This window comes from Micropterus salmoides, unplaced genomic scaffold (genome assembly GCF_014851395.1).
Source record: "Micropterus salmoides isolate LMB-PRFRI ecotype aquatic unplaced genomic scaffold, ASM1485139v1 Ms_hic_scaffold_13, whole genome shotgun sequence".
NCBI classification, from domain to species: Eukaryota; Metazoa; Chordata; class Actinopteri; order Centrarchiformes; family Centrarchidae; genus Micropterus; species Micropterus salmoides.
In genome coordinates, this window is record NW_024040374.1 from 18,598,772 (window position 1) to 18,615,392 (window position 16,621).

Below are 16,621 nucleotides of genomic sequence, written 5' to 3' on the forward strand. Positions count from 1 at the left end.
ATGCAAAGATTACAATTACATTTTGAGTTTGCCATACAATGGTAACAAATTTACTTTTAAAATGTCTAACCCAGGAATCTGATTCCGTGAAGATGGACAAATTTCCAGACAGACAGAGGCAGCTCTGTTGTTATTTCTCTAATAACTCGTTCCTCCTTACACAGATCAGTGTTGCTGCGTAAACTCTTGGTGCCTTTTCGTGCCACATCTGACACCAGCTTTCCATCCTCAAAGTCAACTTCTGTCCACATAACCATCAGTCCCCGTCTCCTTCATATCCCCGATGCTTTGACTATAGATTTGTGTTTGAAGTTTGGTTTTGTTTTGGAGTGCATGTGCATCTGCCGTGAAGGTGAAGGATTAACCGGCAGATTGTCCTCAATGTCAGCCACAAGATAACAGGAAGGTGGAGACCAACAGTTCACTGTACTTTATTTGTTCATTCAGTTCCCATGCTGCTGGCCTGCCTCTGTGCCACACAGCATGCCGATGATTGGCAGCGCTGTATCTAACATTTCCCATGTCCAAACCATATTGCAATATCAACACAGCGACATGAGAGCAAGATAAGACAGAAATGGGGTGTTGACATATCAGATTGCTTGTAAGATGGCTTGTTTGGAGAGGCTTGAATCTAAAATGAGCCCCGTCATTGAATGCTGGATTTGGCTGAGTCCACATTGGAAACTGATAGGAAGTGGTCACTGCGAAGGCCATTTCCTCCCTCTTTCCTTATGAATAGACTGAGCTCTACTCACTCCCTCATCTCCCCATCCTCTCCCCTGTCTGGCACACTGATGCATTTCCATATATTACTGCCTCTGTAAGCAAGTGTGTCATGCGCCCAGGCTTTTCCTACAGCCCAAGGGGACTTTGCAATGTCATTATCGCTAAAGCCTTCCACATGCCTGTAATGTATTGCCGCCTGGCTTTATTGGCAGCACGATGATTCAGTGGTGGTGATGATGGATTAGTGCCGGCTGGGTCGAGCTGGGCTGGGCTGAGCTGGTCCAAACTGGGCTGAGCTCTGCAGCCTCTCTGTCTGTCGCATAAACACCGTGTCCTCCTAACACACTGCAGTAGAGAGGGAGACATATTGCATTTATGTCACACACACACACACACTAATGAATATGAATATCTTTTTACGGGGCTTCTTGGAACATTGTCTGATTCATCTTTTGCAACTTTTGCTTTTCATGCAGACATGGTGCACATAGCAGCGCTGCATAATAGGTGGCAGTAAAGCATTTTCTTTATGACATTGTTACTGTTTTGAATGTGAAAATATAACAGCTTTTGTTGCCTCCTGGAAGGGGAAGTTCAGAGAGGGTGCGCTGGGTGCATATGTTACACAGCGTGACAAGATTTGATGTTTCAAGGGGCATACACACTCATGCACAGTTTAGAGGAAGGACAGTGGCATGTTTTATTACTGAATATGAAACACACTCCATATAACACAGCCACCAGGTCTAAACTAAACTTAATGGCACACTGGCAACCAACTATAAGGCAAAACTCAACTTTCAGCTCTTGGTTGCAAACTTTTCAGTTTCTTTCCGCTGTACACTGTCATGGTGACCTGGCTCCAGCCTCACTAAAGGGAAATAAATGGGCATTAGTCTTAATTTGTTACTGCTTGCAGTAGCGACTGGCACTTCGGCTGTTAACCTCTCCTGCCCCGCAAGACACAAGAAACACACTTTGGCTACAACACGTGTCTGTACAGGAGGTTAACGTACAATATGTATCAGTCAAGTACACAAAATATTCAGCATAAAATGCACAAGCATGAATGGGTTAAACAACATTCACAGAGTTGTCGGTTAGTCTGCCTTTGCTCTTGGGGGAATGTTTTCTCTAGTCTATAAATCACTGACTGATACAATACACTGACTTTGTTTCCATCTGACCCACACAGACTTTCGCTCATCCTGCAATATTTCTCCCTTAAAGGCTGTAAATTACTGTAAATAATTAGAAAGTGACGAAAGAGTCGAGCTTAGATTCTTCTAATTGAATCTCGTTCGTGCTGTTAGTGTGATTATATGCGGAGCACTGTGTCTGATTTCTTGTAGATTTGTTTTTGTTTTCCATTTTAAGCAGTTGCACATAATATACACAGCATTCATTTACATCTGTATGAAAAGTATGCAAGAAGAGTGTTCATTCCATTATCTTCTCCGTTGTCAGTGCTGAACCATACATTATTGCTTTCTATATTCCCATCTCTGCTGTTATGTTTATCTGAAAAGTGACTTCAGGGTTAACAGACAATAAGTTGATACTGATTCATTCTGTCTTTGATCTTCAATGCCAGTAATGCACAGGGATGAGCTACCAATCAAACTCACATTGACTCTTCTTCCCATGCTGCATGTCCCTGCATTGTCAGTTAACTGTATGTATGATAAGATATGCTGGTAAGTCTTGACTGTAGCTGTTCAATTTCTCTCCGCTGCCAGCGTTATTCAGATGTCCTTATCATTTTTAAGAAGCTTATTGGGCTGGTTCTATGATAAAAACTGGTAAAGTTCGGAATCCATCAGCCCCTATGGTAAGTGGATGCAAAACTGAGCTCACATACCCTCAATACACACACATGCACACGTACGTACCTGAGTATGCCCAAGTGCGCACACACACAGGCATACTTAAGCACAGAGCCTCCAAATGGCCTCTATTAATGCAGACGGCTCTCCCAATTAACAAGATTCAAAGCGATGATGAATTTTTCATTCTCTGAACATTTAAGCTAATTATGGCCCAAATGAAGCAGGTTCCAGTGAATCACCATGGCAGGGGCTGCCAATGGCAGCCAATGTCACTGTCACAGTGCCACTCTGCACCACCACCCTAATCACTACAGCTGCTTAATATTCATCTCCCACTGCTCTCTCGTCGCCTCACTCACCTCTCCTCTCCTCATATGTCTTCTCCTCTTTTCTCCCCCCTCCTCTCATCTTGCTTCCCGCTCCTCTCTTCTTGTAACTTTAACTCCTCTCCTTTCTCCACTGACCTCCACACACCTTTTCTTTCTCTATGTCTCTCCCCCTCAGCGCTTCTCTCTCACCATAGATGTGTTGTTTAAAATGGAAATCAACTAATTGTGCTAATAGCATTTTAATGATAATTTAATGTCGTAAATAAAGCTTGTTACATGCTAACCAATTTTGTTGGATTTCAAGGGCAATCAATCTGTGTCCGATATGATCTGCTCACCTCCTTGATGATGGGTGTGGGATGTCTGCAGTGTGTTTTCACTCATGCAAGCCTACAGATCTAACTTTATTTATGTTAACATCTACAGATCCATAGAAATAAGCATCACTGAGTGGGAAAACCTCATAACTGTGCACATTCAGACCCCACTTTAAAATTACTATCCAAGCCATCTGTTTGTAGACCAGGGGCTTTGAAAGTCTGAAACTGTCAATTTATAGATGTTTATTCACGATGGACATTGGAGATACAGATATATATCTCATATATATATATATATATATCTTGATAAGATATAGACGTGTAAGTCACACTGTGTCTACAAATGTGTGTATCATGTCTGTGTGTGTTTGGTTGAGTTATAACTCAAGAGAAGGAGTATGAATTTGATGCAAAGTGTGGCTCACAGCTCCTTCTGTTGTAGCTCAAGATAACTTCTACATTCAGTTCATGCCTCAGAAGCCTTTTTATTTGTATGTTGTACTTTATTTCCCGTAAAGCTTTATAGTTTGACATTATCCCTTTTAATCCTGTGGTCAGTTTTGAAGCACAAACGTTATGCCCAGTGGTGATTTGTGCCATTTTCTTGTTTGTTTAGTTTTATCATAATCAATTCTCCTCAAGAAATTTACATACCTGAGGTATTTCAAGTCTGCTTAGCTGTGTGAGTCATTGCTCCCCATTAACAAGATTAGATTTACCTTGTAATCAAAGCTGAATAGTTCATTTTCCATTTAGATTCTTCTGCACATTTTTAGCAACCATTCCCCCGGACTGATCATATTAAAAATGATGCAGAGCTTTAGCTAGAAAGAGAAAAGAATAAAGTGCCATGAGAGAGAAAAACAGTTTAATTTCTTTTTTTATGTTCTACCGGTGGTTATTTAGCTTAGCTAGCCTATTTATTTAAATGTTAATGTGAAGCTGCCTAAAGAGACATGGTGGATCAGCCTGAGAAGAGAGCAAGAATTCAGAAAAAGCTGCGGTGCTGAGTGCCGGTGTCGTCTGAGAGGGAGGCAGAGCGGGGAGCCGATTGAGCGACAACGATAACTCTCTCTCGGTGTTGGAGTATAATTAATTAGGTGTGATAAATTATACCATTTCTAGCAAACCCTGGCAGCACTGGCTCACGCAATCTCTAACACACACACACACACACACACACACACACACACACACACACACACACACACTCAAATACATGTGCACTCTGTGTCTCTCTCCTCTCACATGCACGCTCACACACATGAATGGCTATGCATGCATGTCAGTATTCCCATTAGATGAACATAACCACATTGCACGCTCTTAGTCCTCCCTCTCAGTTTGTTGTGTACCAAAAACTGAAAATAAACAACATGGATTATCTGTCACTTTGCAATCTCCCTGAAATCCATCAGCTTATTCTTTTTGAAGAAAGTTGTGTCAGTAACTGTAATGTGCTGATTGAGCACCCATAAAGGTGAAATACAATATTCTCTACCTCTTTCAGTGCTAATAGCTTCATGCTCTAATAACAAGCAAACTCCTCAGCTTTGTTTGGAATTCACAATAATACATTCATTTCATTAGAAACAAGAAAGAAAACAATGTGAACAGCAGATTTTAGTGAAAACATATAGTAACATTTTCCAAGCTTAATTGTTTCTTTCTGCATCTTCATGCCACAGGATGAAATAATCCTGTGTAAATAAAATAAATCTCAAAGTATTATCATGAAAAGTAAGGGAAATCATCTCTCATTCAGCTTTTATTTTCACAGGGTGGTCCAATGAGAGCAGTTCAAACTCTTTTCCATTGGCACTGTGCGTACGATAAAAGAAAGGTACAGAAAAAGAAAGGTTTAAAAATACAACGTAAAACACACAAGACAGAAAATGAAGGATAAAATTGAGGAAAGGAAGAAAAAGTTATTTAACAAGCAGTAAACAAAATCTGAAACACAACAATATAGGATAAAATTAGCCTATGTTTTCAAGTAGAAATAGGAAAAACTTCTTCATTTAAAATAGTTTCCACAAATGTCTTTACCATTTAATTTAAAAAGGATGGAATGAAGAGTTAGCTACAACGTTTCATTTTAGAATAACAAATTGAAGTGCTGAATCAAAGTAAAACATGGATCAACAGAACAACAAAAGAATGCCTAATTGCTTTTTCTACTGGTCTCGTAACGTAACTGTGATTCTCAGAGTGTCAAGGCAATTGCTGAAGTGCTGTTGCTGCTTCTTCTCAGGTAAACACAGCCCACACTTTATAACCCTTCTTTCAAGCAAAAGTGGTCATTTAAATTCAGTCGAGTATTTATTTTCAACTTAAAAAAAAAACAACTTCATACTCTGTGATTCCCACTTCACCTCCTCAGTAACCACCTTGATGGCAAAGAAGCTTTTTTTTAACCGTGTGATGAAAAAAGAAGTTTCACCTTCTCTGCAGTGAGATTTAGATTAACTGCTTATCTGTGGCGAGATGCAACAAAGTACTACTATCCTCTAGATATGTGCAGTGTTTCACTGTGTTGCAATGCACTATGTCAAACCACTCTGATATGAAGCACGCAAGATTTAACAACCACCATTGTTCTTGTTACCTAAGTTATTTGACAAATATCTGTAATTAGTAAGTCTTTCATCGACCTTTAACTCTTGACGTCACTGCACAGTTCCGATATCTGACGGGATTTTGGCTGAAGACTAAATTGACACTTGTCTGCCCTCCTCATTGTCAACCTGGACCCCTAGTCCATGGCTAAGACAAACACACACATACACACACAGAAACACAGGGCCAGCAGGTGCTTTTAATGGCCTGGTGTTAATGAGAGTCTTGTTTAGAGCTGTCAGATGACCCTGGGCCATGCAGACTGACACCAACTCCATGTTCACAGCTTCAGAGGTCACCACACGGTCTGTGTAAGTGTGTGCGTGTATGGGTTTGTGTGTGTGTGGATGCTACAGACAGAATCATTTATTACACCTAATTAGATTTCCAGCCAGTGCATTGACACTTTATCAGCACATTTTTAATCTTTGGTAGTTTAATTTTCAATCAGTAAAGTTGATATTAATCTCAATAAATCTTATCTACGTAGTCTATTCTCACCACCACAAAAAAGGGTCATTCTCATTGTGTGTCTCTGTGCCCTCTTGCCTGAAGCTAACTGTCATGATATAAATATTCTAAAACGAGACAGGCTTATAAAGGAACCTAGAAAAAAATCATTTAAAAAGGGCGTGAGTATTTTGCAGTGTAATTTTCTACTCTGTTTTCATTTGTATAAATAAAATTGTATACAATGTACAAACACAATAATAAACACAACACAAAAGTTTCCACATACAATAGTAAACATACACACACACTAAAGGTCCCTCATATGTTTATGTAATACCCATTCTTAATACTAAAACCCAGTTTTTCCATAATTGTACCCACACCATGTGGCTTTTTTCTATTCCTACACTCAGTTTTCTAATAGCATGACATTAACCACAGAAGAAAACTACAAAAAGTATAATTGTTAACCAAATTAGCAAGCACAATCCATATTTTTCGAACAATCCTCAAAGGCATAGAGCAATGGATCTGATTTAATTTTATAGTTAAAAAGTCTTGTCATTAGTTTCTATTGCATCATCAGTTGCTTCACAAATCATTGTAAAACATTTGCTCTATTTTCCAGAGGATCCATTCCACCCAGTTATTGTGGTTGACACAGTCTTCTCATAATTCCTTCTGTATTATGTGTTTTGAAGTGCTTTATATAATTTCCCTCTCAGTCATGTTACACCATCTGAACCAAAACATCTGCTGTGTGGTTTTTATTGCTCTTTTATTTGTTACAGTATTTTTTATTTGAGTACAGTTCATAAGAGAATTTAAATAGAAGTCGTTAATGTTGATGGAAATGTCCCATCTGTTACACAACAGTTCGCAGGAAACAGTTCGTTTTGTTTGATTTTGTGTTCTGTGCCTTTTAGATCTGTTCAGAGCTCACAGATGAAGTTATCTGTGTGGCTGAAGCACGTGTTAAGATTTTGAACTATTATACAATAAAGTCTTTTTCAAGTCCAAAGAGAGCTTTTACTTTTCCCCCCTCTTCTGTGTTATTTTCCTTCTGTGTCCCCAGCCAGTGTTTTCCAACCTTTAGCACACTCGCTCTTAGTCTTTCTTTATGTGTTGACAGTGAGAGTGTGATCTAGCTTGCTGTGTGGAGACCAATTCACAGAGTGGGAAGGAGGGAAGTGCCTGTGTTGGTACCAAGCTGCGAGTGTGTGTCTGTGTGTGTGAGTGTGTGTTTAAGTAACGGAGACCCAAGCTGACAGTTTGCCAGCAGCCTTGCACCTGCACACATCTAGGTGTTGATCTCAGATAGGAGGGGGGTGAAGAGGGGAAGGAAGAGGGGTCGTCAGGCAGAGGGAGAAGGAGAGGAAGGGATCCAACACGAGGTGTTGGGGGTGGATGAGAAAAGACTGATGAGGAACAGAGGATAGGAACTCTGTGACATATAATATGTTTTTTGCATATACATGCGTGTGTGTGAGTTTGTGTGTGTGTGCATGCCACAAGTGAAAGGAAAACGTGTAGCTATGTGACAGGCGGGACAGGAGAGCCAATTGGAATGATGCATTCTTTCATAGGTAACTGCCAACACCAGAGCGCAGCCAGGGCCTCATTTGTCAAACTCAAGGAAATACCGTTACAGCGTGACGTTTCACTCTCTGTCTCTGGCACACACATCAACAATCCTCTGCTTCAGGATGCTACTGTAAGCTGGTGGTGAATTTAATTAGGGTTAAAAAGACAAAAAGGGGCTGTAAGACAGGGAGAATAAGTGTGTTTGTCTTCTGTTCCATTTGTGTCTGTCACTTGTCTATCTATATCCTGCCTGACTTTTATAATGTTGCTGAGGGTGGTGCTGTACGTATGGATATGCTCTCAAAATAAAATATATTAGTACAGAGACCATCCTAAGTTTCTCTGCTCTACATTTATTGGCTGTTGGTAACCTTTTAGTTAGCAGCAGTGGTGAGTTTGCTGCTGACTGCAGAGCAGGGAAACTTAGACAAGCTCTCTGGAGGAACACTCAACAGTATGTCAGGGAACTCCATGACACTGTCAGCAGAACAGACTGCTGGGTAGCCTGAATTATTGAGGTCCATAGCATTGATAATTTAATACAGTCGGTCTGTTTTGACAGGGGATGGTTTAAGCCAATAGGAAAAGAAAAGAAATGGACTTTGCATTCGGTGTGACACGAGGGGATAATAAAGTTCCTTGTCTGTTTGTCTGTTGCACCCTGTATGTAGGGATCTATTGCACTGCGTGACCTAGTTGAGATCCTGGTAGTGGAAGGAAGGAAGAGTGAGAGGAAAAGAGACAGACAGATGGGAGAGGGTTAATTGAAGCTGACATGTGTCCAGTGTTTGTGTGTCCCCAGATGACATGAAGCTCTCGCCCATATGCTCGTGTTGCCTTGTTCACTCCCTCTCTTCAGCCTCCCCCACTATATCTGATACGCAGTTTTTCACGCCATGAAAATGAAGACATGTGAAGTCGTTATGAATTGTTGTTTTTCTGTGTTATCTTTGTCACTAATGTTGCTCTCTTTCTTTAGTGCATGTATGTGCTGCATGTGTATGGGGGTGGTGATGGTGCAGTGGATAAGACTATGCCTTTGGTGTGAGACACCTGGGTTCAATCCCCCACTGTGACCCATCCACCATTGTGTCTCTGAGCAAGACACTTGCTGGTTGCTCCAGAGGCGTGCGACCTCTGACATGTATAGCAATTGTAAGTCGCTTTGGATAAAAGCGTCAGCTAAACAAATAAATGTGTATGTGTGCCTTTGATGTGGATATCAATATGTGATGCCTGTTGTGTTATTGTTACTTCTTTTTTATCACATTTTTTTATTGTTTTTTTAACATATACTTATTATCCCTAAGCCCACCTCTCCCAGCCTTGTACCAAAAACATCCCATTCTACACAAAAAATAAAAGGGAGTCAAAATGAAAGAGTTTTGAGACGGGCTCTCCTGGAAGACACTCACTGTGTTGCACTCATTTGTAAACAGGAAAAGTGATAAGTCTCTGACTTAGGTGTGGGTGTATTCAATCTTGCTTCACCACAGCACCAAAAACACTTCAAAACTATGTTTCATATTACTCCTTGATTTTTGATTTGATCCTTATCAACTACTTTAAGAATCTGTTGACTGATTCTTGTACTTAACAGGCAACCTTAGGCAATTCAGTGTCCACACAGTAACCATGCCATGCGGGGCTGGCGTTGTGCTGTACAGTCCCCAAAACCTTTGAATAGACATTCTGATGATAGCATGCTAACATGCTACACCTGACGTCCACGTGCAGCCCAAAGGTCGCAACCGTGCGGACTGTATGCATTGCAAGCGCCGACAATCGACAACACCTATGATACAAAAGCAAAATAGACAATTGTTTTGCTTACTGTTTGTTTGTGCTGTATTCCATTTCCTTGTTTTTCTTGTTGTTCTGCCAAATACAACAAACAAAAGAGCTATTTTCCTTGCTGTTGTGAGGTCGACATTTTGTTTTGTACTGAGCATGTGTGGAACAAGCACAAACCCCGATTGGAGAATGAAGAAGCGTGTGTACATTCGCTTTCAGTGTGCATGTCTGGAGCTGTCCACATCCACATTGAAGTATGAACAAAGCTTTAGTCTTGTTGCTTTTGCTTAATTTTATAAATATTTACTATTTATGTTACTTATATGTTATGTTTTTATATGAAACCTTTAGTAGAGATATTATGATAAAAAACCATGTACCATTTATGTAAGGTGTAAACCTGTCAAAAACATGATCTGAAAACAAACAAACCAATGTCCTCCTTCAAATCATCTCTTAAAACTACTTTTTTATAGAATTCATTTATTTCTTTTTAATTTGCGCACAGTGAGATAACACAAAAAGTGACATAAATAAAGTTTTGTATTCTTACCCTTATTTTCCCTTACCCTGATTGTCTTTTCTAGTTTTCATTTAGTGCATCATCTTTGCACTTCCCTGCACAGCTGTCAGTGAAATTATGTAACTTCTTCCAGCAACAATATATTGTATCATACTAGAGGCCCATGTTTACAATCTATACAAATCAAGGTTACCATATTTATAATTTTTGTTATTATAATTTTCATGTTTCACCATGTCTCTCTCACTGTGTCAGTCTGTCTGGTTGTCGGGATGTGTCCCAGCAGGCTTGCCGTAGACTGGCAGAGTGTTGATCTGACTGTCAGAGGGACTGGGGTTCTCCTTTGCCAGCCTTCCTCTCCTCCACTAGCTGACAGACAAGGTCAGGGACTCATCCTGCCTGTCTCTCTCAGTTCCTGACAGCCTTTCCTTTGGGAGACAAACCCTGGACAACCCTGCACTCCCTGGCACGCACCATCACCAATTAATATTGCATCACCATTTTCTAATTCGCTCCCTCAGGGCCTACTTCTCCGGGTGTGATCAGGCCACCTCGCATCCCTGTGTCTCAACCTCCCCCGGCCTCCCTTCATAACAGGGAAAGGACCCTTAGAAAAAAAGATGAACCCACATATGGCTCATCTTTGATGTTTTTGGGTGTCTCAGTTTGTGTTTGTGATTTATTATCTTTTAAGATTTTTTCAAGACATCACGTGGATGGTCTCAAAGGATCCTTATCTTTATTTTATTTGCAAAGTGAATTAAATTTATCTTCTATTTCAGAGATGAAGGGTGGCTAGTACTGCACTTCAGTTTTAAGTTTATTTTGAACCGTGCTAGCGGTGTGGCTCAAGGGATGGCGATGGTGGTCGTCAGTCCTTTGTTACAGACTGAAATATCTCAATAACTATCAGCTGTATTGCCACGACATTTTGTTCCAACATGCATGGTCCCCAGAGGATGGATCTTACAGATTTTGGTGATCCCCTGACTTTTCCTTTAGCACCACCATGAGGTTCAAATGGTTTTGTGTGAAATATGCCAGCAACAATTGAATGGGTTACACAGACTCAGGCCACCCTCAGGATAAATTTTGAATACTTTAGTGATCCCTTAACTTTTCATCTAGCACCATCATCAGGTCAAAACTTCAATTATTTGGTTTATGACCACTTACCAATTAATCCGTACATAGTAATAGTAAAACATTATGGGAATAATCACCCTCAGCGACAATTTGTGTTTAGTGCTAAATAGTAAATGTTAGCATGCTAACATTTTAAACTAAGATGATGAACACTGTAAACATTATACCTGTTAAACATCAGCACGTTAGCATTGTGATTATGAACAGGCTAGCCTCACAGAGCTGCTAGAATGGCTTCAGACTCTTAGTCTATTTACTTTTATTTGGTTCACTTTATAATAATAATAATATAATCAAAAAAAAACATTTCCAACCTTAAGACTGTTAAAGATCCATCAAACTTACCAGTGCCATCTCAAAAGAAATGGTCCTGGCACAATTATGAAACATAAATTATTTAAATTAGTGTGTCCAAAACCACTGAGTTTGCACTGTAAGTGAAATATAACACAGTATCAGTCTCTTTCTGGTGTGTGAAGCATAGGGAAGACTGATCAGACAGAGATTATTTTATGTATTGCTTCACGATGTTGACACATTTTATCATCCTGATGCCCCGCGTTAGTTTGGGAGTTGGGAACATGACTTAACACTCTGTTCGATTGCTAGAACCGAGATGAGGAGCACATTGCCATTTGTTTCTGCCTTGTACCTCCATTCTTCAAACTCTGAACTACTTGCAGTGAGAGACATAACACCTCCTGCGACCTTACTGGATGACTTATCCTCCTACCTTGGGGACTGAGTGATGTGCTTGTGGCTCTGAGAATAGCAACAGTGCTGTCCGCCTGGGCTGGGGTCGGGAGCAGCTCGGGCGGTGCAGTTTATCTGAATCACAGATCCTGGCTCACACATTTGACTCTCCCTCTCTTACATACACACACATACAGTCCGCTGATGTACGGACTCACATGCTATTGCTTAGTATAGCATGATGGAGGAGCATAGGGGCCGTGTGTCACACCTTGGCTCTCACCTGGCCTCTCCTCAGCACTGATGGATTTACACTGGCCCTGCAGGGGTGGCATACGCACACACATACACACACACACAGATTGAATCACTTGTTCTTGGTCTGTTTCTTCAAAAACATCAGCCTAGAGGGTGTGAAGGAGAGGGAAAGAACAGAGGAATGTCAGCCAGCAGATACGACTACTTCTTATATCCCACCCTCTGCCTCCTCCTCCTCCTCGTCTTTGCTTCATCACATGAGAAAGATATTTGAGGAGCTGTAGGTCCATGTGTGGCTGATTTTATTCTGAAAGCTGACTTCCAGACAGCCTTTTTGTGTGTGTGTGTGTGTGTGTGTGTGTGTGTGTGTGTGTGTTCGTTCCACAGATCGCTAATCTCTCTGAAGTCCTGTTTGTTCTTCAGGTTTGCCCCCACTACAAACATTTCCCTGATCAAAGCTGCTGAAAAGGCCTGCCACTTCAAACAAAGTACACACACCCCACACACACACATATATATACAGAAATACACATACGCATCCATTCCAACATAGCTCTACGGCCGGCATGTTGTCATGGCAACCACATTAATCCTAAACCAACCAGCATGCCATGCTTGCATCAGGCGAGCCAATCAAGAGAACGAGACAAACAGGAGTCATGAGCTCAATTACCATTTCAATGCTCGTTTATTCAAGTGTAGAAGTTTAATTTCATCGTGGACACACAGTTTATGCTATGAGGCTATAATATAGCTATTCTAAAGTATAAATGTCAGCATTCATTCAAGCTATTTGTATAATGATGAGGATTTCCTGGTTTCATTTAAATTCACATGCTGTCTTCTGCCACTCTCCAGCTTCCCTATATATGTTTTTCTTTTTGCAGCGATACAACAATCCACATTTTTTTTTAGATATTCCAGAAGTCATTTAATTTCCACAGATAAGCACTGATGTTATCTGAGAAATTTGATGTCAGCTTTATCAGGGAGTCATATTAACAGCAGGTGTTACACTGCGTTTAAATCCTTTCAAGTTAACTTACAGAGAGATTAGGGAGATGGATAACTCCCAGAATGTTTTACCTTTTTTAATCACAGAAACAAAACCAAAAAAAAATCTGTTGATTTATCCTGTGGGTAGAATGAAATCTCTCTTTCTTTTAGATGCTGTTATTCAGTAAGAGTTTGGGCTGGAATGTAGAATTCACCATAAATATCAATTAACTGAGGTAAGATTTAGTTTGAGAAATTACTGTGTATTTATTGTACAATAATGGTGTTTTGATTATTCTATAATGAGTTTGGATTCTCATGTTAATGATGGAAGCTATTTTCATTTTCAATTAAGACAAAGAATGAGCAAAGACATTTCCAGCCTTGTGTGTAATGGTAGGAATAATGAACAATACATAATGAGTCTGTCAACACTCTTCTGTGTCACAATGGCAGCTGATCTGGGTACCCCACATTGTCTATGCAGTGACATAGTCACATGAACATAGCATCTGACATCTTTCTCTAACCTACTGGATCAACACCTGAATCAGAAGGCAAACAATTAGTATCACTGGACACCACAAATGATTTTATCTGTCCATCAGCACCAGCTGGCCCGGACTTGAACAGACAGATTGATTAATTGTGATAAGAGCTGGATTGTAAATCAATTGATCAACTGATATTTGCCTATTGCAGATGTATCGGCACTGGTGTAAATGTCAAGCTGACAAGTTTAGTTTTTAACTGTAAAATGGCACAACAAATATCGGGGTCACAAAATAAAAAAACTAAAACTAATTTAAAGGATCCATCTCGAAAGTTTGGTGTGTTTGAGAAAAGATATTACTATTGGTTGATATATCACTATCAACTCAGATATGATTACCGGTATAAGAATCCAATCAGTCTGGCTTTTGTTGTGATGCCCAAATTTCTGATTGACATCTATGTCCTTTCAAATTTCCAAGAGAGTCTTTATGGATTGCAGTGACAAATTACCTGTTTTGTTGTTTACATATGAATAAGAATGTCTTTGTAGTTAACCTCTGTATCTTGCTGCAGTTAAAAGTTTCCTTTTAACTGCAGCAAGCTAATTTGACAACTACAGGAACTACAGATAGAGGATGCAGTACTCATCTTGGGAAAATAACAAAAGTAGTTTAAGTTAATCAATACTTAAATTATGTTGCCAGTTTAAGATTGTTCAATCAATGATTAAGAGTCATCTAACAACTGTCAGGACCGGGAGTCCAGAATTACTTGTATGCTAAGAATAAGTATTCAAATCTCAAATCTTTCCAGCATCCCAAAGATTGGTTAAAGCAGCCATATCCATCAGAGTAGAGAAACTGTCTCTCAACCGGGGAGGAGGTTTGAGACACCACTTATTCCCCACTTACAAGGTTGTCCTTTCATCCCTTTCCAGTAGAGTGAACAAACGCTCGCATTTGGCCTTATGTGACAATGCCAATGATGGTCGTTCAGACGTGACTCCAACAACCATGATGACATTACAACAGCCAGGAGCACTAATGTACCAAGCTGTATCCATCACCTTGACAACAACCCCACACAGGTGAAATAGCTGGGATTCCCTGCCAGTCGGTCAGAACTGAAGAAGCCTCTTGGATGAGAAGTGAAGAAGAAGTGCAGCTGCCCTTGATTTAAACGCCCACCTTGGATAACTATGACCTGGATGAGCATGCTGCTTTAAAACGCTTGACAGGAGAGAGTGTAACTATCTGAGTAAAGAAAATGAAGAAATGCCTATTACTAGAGCTGATATTCAACTTAAAGCTTTGGAAATCACTAAAGACCTGAACATACCCACGATTGAGTTCAAAGTCTGTGTAAACGATTGATGCACCGAAATGGACATACAGGACTTCTGGCCTGGCGCTTCCTGTCAGACTTCAGAGAGAAGCTACTGATTCTGATAGAAAGATGATTCTCTTTGAGATGGCAAAATGGAATTAGAAAGACCTTCGGGCTAAATATATAGACATTATTAAATTACTCGAAAATGTGATTATCATATAAGTTTTGTATGGATATATTTAAATTTATTTTATGTCATCATTAAATGCAGCATATCTGCCGTATCTCATTTTAATCCAAATACAAGTGTTTTAAATAGGTTCTGATTTTGAAATTATCGGTATGAAATTATTTTCGAACCTATCTAGGACAGTAGCTTACATAACGCATATATAATACATAGTGTTTACATTGGTCATTAATACTGAGTAAACTGCTTTCCTCCAGCTCTATTCTGGTTTATCAGTGAGCTGGCTGCACTAGCTAACCTAGCTTGCTGAGTCTTCAGTACATGTAGCTATAATTATAGACTGTTCCCTTGGACAGCTCACTCTTTAAAACAGCACCGCGGACTGCATGTCACAGTTTTGTTTCTGACGTAAGAGCTTTCCAGCCAGCTAAGGGGAACAGAGTGCCACCAAGAAAATAGGACACACGACTGTCAAGGATAAAAATACCAGAAATTGTAATGTTGGAGATGATAAAGACTGCTGTTGGGAGAAACCAGAAGCAACAGAACCCTATTTACTTGTGTGTGTGTGTGTGTGTGTGTGTGAGAGAGAGAGAGAGAGAGAGAAAAGGGACTTTAAAGAAAATTGTTCAACATCTTATATTCTTATTTGCTTTTTTGCTGAGACTTAGGCCCCATCCACACTACTGCGTTTTTGAATTAAAACGGAGACGCAGCCGCTCATGCTCGGCTCTCTGATTGGGTCTTATAAGTCATGCAATTCAGAAACACTATGCTACTGACCGGGTTTTTGACTTGGTATTTTTATTAAAATATTCTGTACCGTGCAAGTAACACTTATCTGCCTACACCAAAATTCAAGAATACATCTTCCAGCACTTTTAAAGCTTACAATTTCACCCGTTGTATCTTGATTGTTTTATTTTTACACAAGCATTAATAAGAAATTTTCAAAAAAAAATTCCAGGGACATACATGCTGTAACTAGGCAGTTACAGTACAAACTAATCAGTACAAACAGTATATCTTGGTAAACAGTCCAGCACAGTGACTTCCTTAAAGCTAGGGTAGGCAACTTAGGAGAAACCAGCAAGAGAAGTCTAGATTTTTAAAGTATCCAACCAAAAAAAATCCCAAATTATTGGCCATGCTTATAACAGCAGATGTTATATGTTAAATGACAGCCACTGATACCAGATATTTTTCATTTTTGGGTCCGAGCATTTAATTTATTGATTGCTGCCAGGATGTAAAGAGAATTTCAACAAATATTACAAAAAATGCTTCTAAAATAAATTGCCTGCCCCAGTTTTAAGTCTTGTTGTCACACTGAA

At 39.9% G+C, this 16,621-nt stretch overlaps 1 protein-coding gene across 1 annotated transcript in view; it reads left to right on the plus strand.

The window, feature by feature from the left end:
• agbl4 (ATP/GTP binding protein-like 4) overlaps positions 1 to 16,621 on the plus strand; it is a 303,975-nt gene that overhangs the window by 238,606 nt on the left and 48,748 nt on the right. The gene's annotated exons all lie outside the window — the stretch shown is intronic.